Genomic DNA, 12,094 nt, shown 5'->3' with positions numbered 1-12,094 from the left:
CTTGGTTAACTCAGATTTTATGATAACAGCAAGTCAAGAACATGCGACAGAGCTCTGGGTTCCTCTTTAGCTCTCCCTAACAGCCCTGATACAAATCTCAAAGCCTTCCTTTGAAGAAGAACTTTGGGTTACTCTCTCTTGAACCCTTCTATAGTTTAAGATCAGCCTATTCTAGACATTCAGTTTCAAATCTGAAATGTTGTTATTTTTGGGGTGAGCCAGTGATGTCTCCTCTCATTTCCCAGCATCATCCTGTGTTTTCCTAATAAAGGTTAAATGTACACTCACACACATCACACACTTTCATGCTGCCTTATTAAAAATGTTGTCTGCTGCCAAGGTACTTTATATCCTACTCCCCTTCAACTCAAGGCCTGCAGCTGCATCTCCCAAGTTTCACTTCAGCACACACACAGCACATTCAACAGTTATATTATGCAGTTATTTTCTGAAAACTCAACAGAAACCCTCAGCAGTCATTAGATAAGTAGATGGGTAAACAATATTAATCATTTAGCTTTAAAACAAAACCTTTCATGTTAATGGTGTCCACTCTTCCTTCGTACTGAGTGATCTGTAGTCTCTCAGGAGCCCTCAACCTCCTGCAAGTACACACATTATCTATTATATGGCTGCAATAAGCACAAATTAATATAAGAGCCGTGAGAGTAACACTATATTCAACGCTACATCTGTGTGCGCGAGTGAACTCAGCGTAAGCACTGCACTGATCATCATCACAGACTCCACAAGCTGATCAGGATGAAGTTTAAAGCAAATATAAAACACAGAGTGACAGGGGCACTTCTGCTTACGCTGACCTTATACACAGAAAACGTGCATCTGTAAACACAGATGAATGATCAGGGAGCGTGGAATTGTTTTTCTCCAGTAACTCTGCATCTTGTGCGTCTTGTGCGTCTTGTGCGTCTTGTGCGCGTTCGAGCAGAGCTCCGCTGTGCGCGATGCTGAGAGCTGAGAACTGTGAACGGCAAATACCCACCAGAGCTCTCTCTTTTATTATTTTAGACCGTGACATGATTTCAACCATGAGTGTGAGTTCGTTCACATGAGAACACGGAGAGATGATTTGCTTCTGAAAGATAAGTGTTTGATTCTGGGCAGTGTCAAAAATGTCTGTGGCATTCTGAAAGTTTTAGTTTCGTATAAGAGCTATGTGCAAAGTAATTTAAGCCTGAAACATCGGAAAAAGAAAAGATCATAATTCAGAAGGTATGGCGGTTTTTACTTTGTCGTGGCGGTGTGCCCCGATCCTATACATGTAGCGGAAACCCAGCCATACGATGCGTTCTGGGAGCACTTTTTTAAAATAAAGATTGAACATGAAGGACTGAACTGAATACAAGAAAAACATGTTGGAGGCTCCACAGTCCTTAACACAGCATCTATAACATGTTGAAACGTTTTTATTTTTTCAAAATTTAATCCCCACCCCCACAAAAAATCAAACTATTTTGGAAAAGCTTTGGCGGCCCACTTGCAGTACCTTCGCGGCCCACCAGGGGGCCGCGGCCCACAGGTAGGGAATCACTGTTCTATTGCATTTGAACACATGAGTTCTTGCCAAGATAGTCAGGCATTGGTCAAAACCTCTTGCCTGGCCACTGGCATGTGCAGTCTTTACATCACTGACATGTAACATTTAGAGTTGAGCCTTGCTGAACTTAAGTCTGTGATCCTGGATCACAGACTATCTCACAGAGAGGCCACAGTTTGTCAGGTTGGGAAACTGCGTCTCTGGGACGGTCATGAGCAGTACGGGGGCTCCGCAAGGAACTGTTCTGGCTCCATTCTTATTCACACTTTATACTGCAGACTTCAAATACAACTCTGAGTCCTGCCACATCCAAAAATACTCCGATGACACTGCTATTGTGGCGTGTATCCAAAATGGACAGGAATCTGAATACAGGGATCTGATAAAAGCTTTCTGTGACTGGAGTCATAGAAATTGTCTCCTACTGAACACCTCAAAAACAAAGGAAATGGTTGTGGATTTCCGAAAGTCTGGGCTCTGCCATCAGCCAGTTAACATCCATGGGGTGGATGTGGAGGTGGTGCCAACCTACAAATATCTTGGTGTACATCTGGACAACAAGTTGGACTGGTCCCTTAATACAGATGCACTCTTTAAGAAGGGGCAGAGCCGTCTCTTTTTCTTAAGGAAGCTCAGATCAATTGACGTCTGTGGTAAGCTGCACATGTTTTATCAGTCCGTGGTAGCCAGTGCTTTGTTTTATGGTGCAGTCTGCTGGGGAAATAGTTTAAAGCAGAAGGACAAGAGGCGACTGGAAAAACTGGTGAAGAGAGCTAGCTCCGTGGTTGGATCCAGTTTGGACTCACTGGAGGCTGTGGTGGAAAGGTATACACAGAAGAAAGTGGAGGCTATCATCCGTCACTCTGATCACCCACTTCACACCATCATAATCCAGAGAAAAAGCAGCAGGGGACGTCTTACCTCTGTGCGCTGCAGGACCGAGAGATACCGAAGATCGTTCCTCCCTGCAGCCATCAGAGTGTACAATTCTTTTCTTGGAAGAGAGCCCAAACAACATGAATTTCCCTTCGGGGATTAATAAAGTATATCTTATCTTATCTTATCTTATTAAAAAAAAAAAAAAAAAACATAACAATCTGAAATCACATATTCTCTTACACAGTCTTATCACAACACTTCTTTAACAACATATTGTTACTATCTCAAGGTCACAGGTGTAATATAGGTTAATTTTAGATGGGGCAAGGCTTGCCCCTGCTCTTTCACTGCATTTATCTGTCTTTCAAGATTCAATCTCTGCATTCTGGCGGTAATTTTTCACTTTATCCATAAACAAAAGTTGTCTCATGTGAGCTTGCATTAATAAAGACAAATGAAATCTTGTTTTGACATTACAATAATTTATTGATAGTGAATCATCAGTGTTAGAGCTGCATGTGTTGAAGAAACAGGGGCTGAGAGATGGAGGGGAAAGAAAAGAAAAGAAAAAAAAAACTCAAGAAGGTCTCAAGGACAATTTTCATTTGCCGTAATTATTTTTTAGTGGCTGACCTGTTAACAAGTAAGGTACCAGTGCTGGTATGTCGTTGTTGCCAGAGTTACATGGTGACAGTTTGAATGTGCTCACAGTTCTGTCAGAACAATGGCTGCATACAGTCTCTCAAACTTGTGATAGCAGTTGGTTGCTAGTCTTCATCCTCTGATTCAGGGCTGGTGAAGCCATCCCACTCCTCAGCGTCCACCTGCAAATCGAGAAGATCTCTTTCCATGGCAGCTCCCCCACTGTACAAATTCACAGCCTCTTTGTGTTCTAGTTTGTCTGTGTGCAACCTCTGACTGAGGACACTATGGAGACCATGTGCTGCATCCATAGTTAGTTCACCAAAATCTGTGTGAAAATGAGAGGAAAACAAAAATGAATTACACAGTAGCAAGGTGCAAGAAAAGTAAAGGTAATTTACACCCTACAACAACAAATAAACACTACAAGGCATAATTGCATCATAAACAAGATTATGTTAGAAATAAATGTGATACTTGGTTAATGTTTGATATGGTGCTTAACAAGTAGTCAATTGATTGGAAATTCATTGTTGTTTACCATATAATGAAATTCTCAACAATGTTATGGGAAAAAAAGACTTCTGCTTTTTCACTTCAGCATTGTTGTGTTTCACAAAGAAAAGCCATGTATCATTCAGTGTAGAAAAAATAACCAATACATACTTCCACTTTTAATGCTCTCTGAAGTCTGTGCCCTGAGTGTTTCAACTACTTGGATTTCCTTTAGTAGGTATCTGATGTGCTGAGACATATCTCTAACCAGGATGATCTGCTCCTCCATCAAGCGCTGCAGCAGCATTACCTGGTCAAAAACAGACCTTTTCAGCCAGAAGCTGTTGCCTAAGGTTAAGGAAAGGAAAGGACAAGTGAGCCAAAAATCATACACAGTACACAGTACACACACACACACACACACACACACACACACACACACACACACACACACACACACACACACTATACTGTATATATTTTATAAGAGTGTATTCATGACCCAGTGCCATTGTATTTGGATGGAGATGTGAAATTTTGAACAGTTTAACAGTGCTGATGTCACCAAACCCTTTTCTGTCCTATATGTTTTACTCTGAGTTGTGTTTTGAAAAAGATATTGAGTAAAACTGATATCGTTTAGAGCTGCTGTCTGTTATTTTGGAAAGTGGGATCAGTGAAATCTGGAATTCCCACGCAAAAAAAAAATAATATTCAGCAAAAAAAAAAAGATTTTCTCTCAATACGAAGGAGGATCACGGCATGGGAAGTAGACTTTGTCATACCTCCATGTTGTCCCTCCCATGGTAGGATGCAGCCATCAGTCAGACTGCAAGCTAACTCAACGTCAATCCGACCTTCCTCCACTAAGGCATTGTATTGCAAAACCTGTTCTCGAAGCTTCCTCTTTAGCTCTGTCATTTTCTTCCTTTGCCTCAGTCTTGCTTGACTGCTACCTGCAAAGTCAAATTAAATGAAAAATGAGCCAGATTTGTTTCCAGAGATTTTCTACTGAAGTCCACATAAAGCTCACACAGACACTCCACAGCAACTACAAAAAGAAACAAAATCATTACAACTACTGGGAGTTTCGTACTATCAGTGATATTCTTATAATCATGCTTTGAAATAACTCTGTTTGCTGACTTACCATGCAAGCAGTAAAGATCCTGCTTCTTCCTTAAAAGGACCCTCTCTAAATAGGGGGAAAGACATTGAGAAGTGATCAGTAACGGCTTTAGCCAACTTATGTTGTGAACATTGAAGTCAGTCATTAACATCAAAACATTAAGTATTTTATGTTTTACCTGTGACTACCCATTATCTCACATCACACACCCACTGCTGTTCAGTCTCCTGGTCAAGGTGGTGTGCAGTCAGGATGTTGCTCAGGGCAGCAGCTTGCACCTTTGCCCTGTCTGTTGTCTTTTTAATAGAGAGAGGGGGAAAAAAAAAGAAAAAAAAAGAATCAGACAAAAGCTCCACAATACAAGCACCGTGTGTTTGTAATCAGGATAAGAAAGAATATAGAAATCTATATAAATGTGAGGTAAACCTCAAAATACAGGCAAATGAGAGAACTGTTATTACCCTTACTTTGACATATCTCTGTGCTAATGCCTGATGAAGGCTGACTCTCTTTCTTCTATTCCAACCCATGGACTGTTGGGTCAACAAGTTGACTCTTCCGAATTAAAGCAGAAGAATACACAAGGTAACATTTAGTGAATGAAAAACCTGACAAAATTAGACCAGTTTGTACAGTATGCTGAACAAATGAAATGTGTTGTACTGTGTCCAACATAGGTCAGCTTTATATATATATATATATATATATATATATATATATATATATATATATATATATATATATATATATATATATATATATATATATATGTGTTAATGTTTATTTCTGGTGTGTTGTTCTTTGCACTCTGTTTCCTCAACATTGAATTCGCTTAAATAATTTTTACAGTGGAGTAAAATGATAATTTCTGTGGAGATGGAACAAAGAAACAGTGTTTTTAAATTCTCTAATATATAAAGTACAACTGCCTTAATCGCCAACTGTGTTGAGAGTGCAATACAGTACTAACCTGCCTTTGTCATGTACTTATTTACCAGAGCTGCCCGAGAGAGAAAGCTGTTCACCTCTAAGGCAAATATGGCAAGTTATGTTTAGTGTCCTTTACATAACTTGTCAGCTATAAATGAATTGGAAACAAATATAATCTAATATTTTTTTCCTGATAATTATTTGTAAGTAAGATTATAACATTCACATTGAAAAAAAATAATAATAATTCGAAAAACATTTGAAATTAACATCAGGGCCTGTACCAATCCAAGATTTGGTCTGTAAACTGTTGAATATGAGATGCCCCACAAGGCCATCTCAATTTAGTAACAAAGAATAAGAGAGATATTTTAGACATACATTTTGGTTTTATTTAAAATCCAATTTTCCTAATTGCAGAATTTTATTTTTATAGTCCAATGAATTGTTCACCGTTAACTATTTTATATACAATAGATGGTCTGGATGGTTTGAGAGAAAAACCATGCATTTGTCACTATAAACAGACACTTTGCTTTTCTGTAAATATGTCCAGGCCTATCTTTCATCAGAATTCCAAGCCAAACAATTTGATCTCCACTTCTTCTCCTACAGAATTTCCAGCTCCATCCTGGCTTCTGCCACCCCATCTCACCTGCAGGACATATGCATCATCACTCTAATATTTGAAAAATCATGTTAGAAATGGTCTAACATTATAAACTTAGGGGGAAAATTCCCCCGCACAAACAGCTGAAAAGCAATTGATTGAGGTTAACATTGAGCACATTTAATTTGATCGGCCTGTCGACCATTTCCCTGTAGTCACTGCAATACCAGAATATAATCACAATCATTTACCTCGCATTTCACAGTATGGGCCTTAGCATGCATAACACTAAGAAATGGCTGCATTTCTGTTAGTGGCTGAAGCTCTGGTACCCCCTGCACAACTTTTTTTCAAGTATGGCCAGTGTCTAAAAAAAAGAGAGAGAAAAAAAGTTGTCACATTTTGTGAATATTGAAATGCCTTTTTCAAAGTGACCTGACAACAAGAAGAATCTATAATCAAACAGTGAAAAGATGAGGCACTGGTAAAGAGTTTGACATAAAACAGGATTACCTGCATGTCACATCCATACAAAACAAAGTCACATTGGCCTTCTTTGCTACATCTCTTGGTATGAACATGGGGTAGGCAAATATTTCACCACAGAAGTGGTTAAGTCCCCGCAAGAGAAAGCCGTGCCTGCATTAAACAGAACAAAAACCTGGTGGTTAATCAGCAGATCCAGAAAAGCCCTGCTCAAGCACCTATCTCTATCATCTGAGTGCAAAGAACAAAATACAAATCTTGCCGTTACAAAGGAAGGATAATAACACAAAACCAAAAGTGTGAATAGCTTATTATTCAAAGAAATTAATCTTGCAAGCAGGCATACAGCTCATACCTGCAGACGGCAACTTGAAGACCCTCCTAGTTTCAGGCGACCCTCCTCCTCCTCCGATACTTTTTTTTCTTATCCCCAAGGGGAAATTCAGAAATAATGATTCTTACCATGTACCATTAGATCCTCATCAGACGGAGATATACACGACTGACAAGGTAATTAATGCCTGTTATATGATAGGCCAATGCCTGTTATATGATAGGCCATATAAAATGATGTGTTTTTGACGTGAGGAGTCAGGGGAGAGCCCTGCTTTTTAGATGAGTAAATAAGGGCAGTTAAGGATGTTGGAGTGCGCAGCTGTCCTGCATCACAAACAAAACTCCACGGGAGCCTCCTAATGTCAAACTCGTCGAGTTCGCCTGACAGTTGCATCTCACCAGAGTGCGGTTGCTTTCACACCAGCTGGTGCGCACCAGAGTGCGGCCAGAGCCGAACCGAGATCACCTCCTCTGGCCGCGCCAGTTTGGTGCGCACCAGAGTCTGATTTTGGTTTCACACCAACCCAAACGGGACCAAATATAGGTCGATCTAAATTTGGGTCGACCTAACACTGTAGGTGTGAAAACACCCAAAGTCTCAGCAGTTGGTCCTTAATAGATTAGGTTACATTTTTATGGGATATTCGATAAACCATAAGGATAATTTGCAAGTTATGTTTTAATGTAAATAGTCCTTGCTAATTGCTAATGCTAATTTGTAGACACATTGTTTTTATCAAAAAGAAGACAAAATCACTTCTAGCATTGATCCTGGGCAGAATCAACACCTAACATGAAAACTTACATTTTAAAAAGGGAAATAATCCTCATTTGGGTAAAAAAAAATATTCTGTTTTTTTTTTAGATAAATTCAATCACTATAAAGACTCATTGGCAGCTATTTACATGAATACATATTGCAAATGATCCTTGGGGTTTCTTGACTGTAGAGTATTTAATAAACATCCTTCCTGCTTAAAATGGGGATCTTTGGCAACATTTTACAGTCCTTGTTCTCGACAGGGAAAAGTCTTACCTTCCTTGAATAGCCATCTATGCCCCCAAAGATAACCAAGTTATACCTAGGTTAGAAGATAAGAATCAACTCCTAAGCACACTATATAACATCTCTAACAGCACAGGTCTCACAATACAACATCTCTGAGGTTGTAAGCAGAACAATGTCAGTTAATGGCACTGTAATTCGATGAAGTTCAATGTGATCTATTATTCTGGTTGATATAATACAATTCACAAAATACCAGATACACAACTAGACATAAAAATTTAATGAACACCTCAAATACAGATTGTGGGCAGACATACCTAATAAGCTTATGATTAGTGTCAATGTGCACCATGTATTTTGGGTAAGGAACCGTGTAAGTCCTTCTCACCACACAACCCAGGTGGGTCATTCGGAAGGGTACACCCTCGCTGTCAACACGATGCATGGATGCATGGATACATGGATGCATGCACTTGGTCCTATTGGACTTTGTGTCCCAGTGCCAGCAGAGCACCTTGGACTACTCTGCTCCCAGCATCTGGCATTGTGCTCTTAATTCTGGTGATTAATGAATCTAATTCATCATCACTGCATTAAAACCAAACATAAAACAAAATTCTGCTAGCAGACAAACTGTAACCCTCCCAGGTTAAGGGGCTGCATCTCCAAGATGTGTACCAGTTGGTCATGCAATCTCTGAAGGATGTCACGCTTCAATGAATCCTAGGAGAAAAAAATAAAATAAATGAATGATGCTTCTATGGAGCCTTGTACTGTTCTAACCCTCTTTGTCGTCATGTGCAAAACTTAAGAGGTTTATGACACGGTTACAGGGTCCTGTCCAGCCAATGACAGGGGCTAAAGAGTAAACTTTATGATGCCTGGGTGTACATGCACAGGGGTAGTTTACACACTAACCACTAATCTTAGGATATTATAAACATTCCCATTTATCCTTAACTTAGAATGTAATGGACACTGTAACTTCTCATAGCAGCATTAATACAATCAGTAACCTTCTCATGGCCTCTCTCACTCTACCAAGATATGTAGCACTGCCACTGTTGGATAAGGAAGCTGTCAAAAGATTTGTGTGTGTTCATGCAAAAATCTGTGTACATATTAGAAATGTGTGCATATTCGTCTACAGTTGTGCATTCATGCAAGGTTTTTTTAAACTGTTATTTAAATTTTAAAGTCCCTGTAAATCAAATTCAGCCATTTTCTTCTAAACACAAAAAATATATGACAGTTTGTGGCTAGCCAGGTAACCAGTCAAGTCACCTCCAATTTGCCTGTGCATAGTTGCAGTGCCCACTTTACTCCCGACAGTTAGAAAAACTATCACATAGCAAAGTCTGGATTTCTAAAGAGTCCATTGCTGGGGCTGAACCGACCCTCTCCATATCGCCGACCGTGTGCGCCATCAGGGCCACTGGCATTATGTACTCCCCGCTGACCCCCTCCATCCCGCTGACAGCAGGTGCTGTCATCTCCGGCACTGGTATTACTTGCCCGCCAGAGAGCAGAAGTGTGTGCTTATATTTCACAAAGTGCATCCAGACTTGCTCATTTCAAACTGTAAAACAAAAAATTATTATGGTCCTCTAAGTGGCTGTTACCAAGAGGCTGACGAGAGGATGTGTGAGTGTATTGAGAAATGTAACAAAGGCATGCCCATCACCAGAGCTGTCATCAGAATTACATTTGAAACACAGATCTGAGTGATTGTACTTAAAGCCAGAAAAGAAAGCAGACTCTATTAGTTCAATGATTGTCTCAGAATTTCAATAAAATACATTTATAAAGTAAATTTTGGTGATCAGTTTTTTTCTGAAGATTGGTCCTGAAAAGAGGGGGTTGTCTTATAATCATGGTCATCCTATATTCAGGTCAATACGGTAGTTTCTTTTTACTTTCTCTTATTAATTTAGTATAAGTCACCAATTGGGTTTGCTTGTTTGGTTTTGTTTTGTGATTCAACTATTCTTTTTTTTTTCCTTTTAAAAAATGACTCTACTAGTTTGGGAGGCTACACACCCCGAGTGAGGGCTCTCCACCTCTTACATGTTGGTTTGACTGACTCACAATAGGCTGCACCAGATTATAGTGAGGATTGTGGTGTGTGTGTGTGTGTGTGTGTGTGTGTGTGTGTGTGTGTGTGTGTGCGTGTGTGTGTGTGTGTGTGTGTGTGTGTTGTCCCTGCACTTTCCTCTGTGTAGTCTGCCTCAACTTGCTTTGAGTTGATTTTGTTTGTTTGGATTTCTTTTAGTTTAGTTGGTTAGTTAGTTTATGTTGGGGAGAGTCACAGTAGTTTTACATTTTTTTATTGAATTTGTTGTAGGCCTACATTAAGTATTGTAAAACTGTGTTCAACTGTGAAAATCTTAAATATTACTCCGCCCTGCCACACGTGTTTTTGCACAGTTCAGATGGTCAGTGTGACTGCGCTCTGAGAGACAGCTGCGAGCCAGAAGTCTGTCTGTGAGTGTTTTGGATAGAGGAGGGTTTCAGCAAGTGCCGCTCGTTGAGAAGAACTAGTGATGCAGATCAATTCATGCTTTCACGTCTTCAAACTCCAGAGAAGTCACTAGATTTGCTGCTTGTTGCCTTTTTTCAAAAAAGTGGTACATGAACTATTGGCCAGAATCATCACAGCTCAAAGAAATCAATGCTGAAACATTTCACTCTGTGTGAACTGAACCTAGAGAATATATGAGCTGACTTTTATGAAGTGAAGCACTGGAATGAGGGAACTTTTCCATAATGAGCTCATTTATTGATATGTTCCTGTAGTTCCACAGCACTACATGGATTTGACCTTTAACATAGACTGGTTCACATTAGTCTACTTCAAGATGTGTTTGTGGCCTTTTTCTGGACATGAGGACCACACATTGAGAAACCACACTTTAAGGGGCCGTTTACATAACAACGGTTTTAGGGTGAAACGCAAACGTTTTGTTGCGCTTCGGCCCCGCGTTTACAAGGAAACAGCATTTCAGGCGACCTAAAATGCAAACTTTTGAAAACGGCCTCTGGAGTGGAATTTTCCGAAATGCTGCCAACACCGTTGCCGTGTAAACAGTAAGCCAGAATTTTCAGTGGAGCAGATACAACAGGACAACAGAACCGTTGTTACAATCTGTGCGAAACTCTGTTGAGCTGTGCTGCTCAGTCTGGTGAATCTTCTGACTGTCTTTTAACATAATGTGCATCTGTTGCTTCACTTCAGCAAGTGAACGAGAGCTAAGCCAAGCAGATTGACCCCGTGCCTGAACTATCGATAGATAGATAGATAGATAGATAGATAGATAGATAGATAGATAGATAGATAGATAGATAGATAGATACATACATACATACATACATACATACATACATGCGTACATGCGTACATACATACATACATACATACATACTTACATACATAGGATATGGAGATATAGATATAGATATAGATATGTGCATATCAGTGTTTATGAGGTGTTGTTATCAGTAGTTGATGACTAACTGCTCATGCTTGGCTTTGATTTTCTTTCTCAAAGCAACATTTTCATGCTCCCTTCATCCTCTTTGACAGCTTCTATGGCCTGTAGGCCACAGATGGCAGCTTGCTGTGCATGCTGTACAATGAGAGACAGTGAAATGTCTCACCAATCCAATCCAGGCTTCAATACAGGCTTGTTCATTCTCTGAATCACTTTCTTCTTCTGATTATTTCTAAAATAAAGATTTTGGTTTGTTTTCTACCTTTATTTATCCTCCATTTCTCCACTTCCTTTAATCTCTTTAAATCATATTTCAAATGTCTCTGAATAAATTCTGCCTCACAAATAAACCTGTCAGTGACAACACTTGTTGGAAAGTGACCCCGTTCTTCTACTTCCTTCTGCTTCATTTTTTAGTTACTTCAATTAGAGGGAAAGGGTTTAACATGGTTCCAGTCCAGAAGATTAAAGTGTGTGCTGAAGCCTGCATTATGACACTAGGTTTACATTCACAACATGATACAGGACA

This window comes from Halichoeres trimaculatus, unplaced genomic scaffold (genome assembly GCF_033239565.1).
Source record: "Halichoeres trimaculatus isolate MK-OKI-2021-1 unplaced genomic scaffold, fHalTri1.1 fHalTri1_scaffold_24, whole genome shotgun sequence".
In the NCBI taxonomy this organism is placed as follows: Eukaryota; Metazoa; Chordata; class Actinopteri; order Labriformes; family Labridae; genus Halichoeres; species Halichoeres trimaculatus.
The sequence above is the reverse complement of the archived record's forward strand: the minus strand, read 5'-3'. Positions refer to the sequence as shown.